Raw genomic sequence first — 1,432 nt, forward strand, 5'->3', positions numbered from 1 at the left:
ATTCCACTGCACTCCAGGCTGGGTGACAGAGTGAGACTCCAACTCAAAAAAAAAAAAAAAAGGTCTAGTGTCAGAGATTCTATCTACAGGAAAAGCAGGTGGTCAATGTGTCATACGACTCTTGGCTAGTTGGCTACGGGGAAGTGGGTCCAAGCGTACCCTGGTCAATGCCTAGCTATAATTATGCCTAAAGCCTGGCTTGTAATTCTCATTAACATTGTGAGGGAAGTTTCAGAGACATCAAGGGCAAGGGCATTCTTGCCAAGCTGGCCCTACAGCATTTTTGCTCGTATCTCAAAGTTGGGGGATGAGGAGCTCTATCAGATATTAAGGGTGATCAGATATCAAGAGTGGGAGGATTCTTGGTAAACTGACTTATTAGGACTCTGCAAAGAGTGAGCTGGGCAGGACGGATGGGGACCAAGGTAGACTCTCCACTCATCAAAAAGACGCTCAGAGGAGCCTGACCAAGGTTTCGTCCATGAGGGAGGCTTTGTCACTCTCCACTGCTCAAAGCATTCTCATGTCATTCAGAGTGAAATGCAGTGACATAAAATCCATTAAGAGTCTCCACATTTTTACCCCACTGCCTCTGATCTACTATCCCCTCCATTTTCTTTTTTTTTTGAGTTGGAGTCTCACTTTGTCGCCCAGACTAGAGTGCAGTGGCCGCTCCCGGCCACCGCAGCCTCGACCTGCTGGGCTCCGGCGATCCTTCCGCCTCAGCCTTCCAAGTAGCTGGAACTACAGGCGCGCGCTACCAGGCCCGGCTGATTTTTGATTTATTGTAGAGATGAGGTCTCGCCAAGTTGCCCAGGCGGGTCTCGAGCCCGCAGGCTCAGGCAATCCACTCACCTCGGCTTCCCAAAGTGTGGGATTACAGGTTGAGCCACCAAACCCAGCAGGAAGTGTTTCTTGGGGTGAAATATTTTGGCTTCCTTCACACTCATTACCGCGCAAAACATGTTTATTCCCTTGCTTGGCTTTCTTCTCTCTCCCACGGTAGAATTTAAGCTGCATGTGTGCACAGGTTTTGCCAGTTTTGCTTACTGGTTATTTCTAGCATCTAGAACCATGCCAGGCACAAGATAGGCATTCAATACTTTTTTTTTTTTTCTTTGAGTTAGAGTCTCACTCTGTCTCCCAGGCTGGAGTGCAGGGGCACGCTCATGGCCACCGCAGCCACAACCTGCTGAGCTCAGATGATCCTTCGGCCTCAGCCTTCCAAGTAGGTGGAACTATAGGCACGTGCCACCACGCCCAACTAATTTTTTGATTTATTGAAGCAACAAGGTCTCACCATGTTGCCCAGGCTGGTCTCGAACCCCTGGGTTCAGGCAGTCCTCCCACCTCAGCCTCCCAAAGTGCTGGGATGACAGGCATGAGCCACTGCACCCAGCCATTTTATTATTCTTTTTTTTTTTTTTTTTTT

This window comes from Carlito syrichta, unplaced genomic scaffold (assembly GCF_000164805.1).
Source record: "Carlito syrichta isolate Samal-C Ts95f unplaced genomic scaffold, Tarsius_syrichta-2.0.1 Scaffold88894, whole genome shotgun sequence".
In the NCBI taxonomy this organism is placed as follows: Eukaryota; Metazoa; Chordata; class Mammalia; order Primates; family Tarsiidae; genus Carlito; species Carlito syrichta.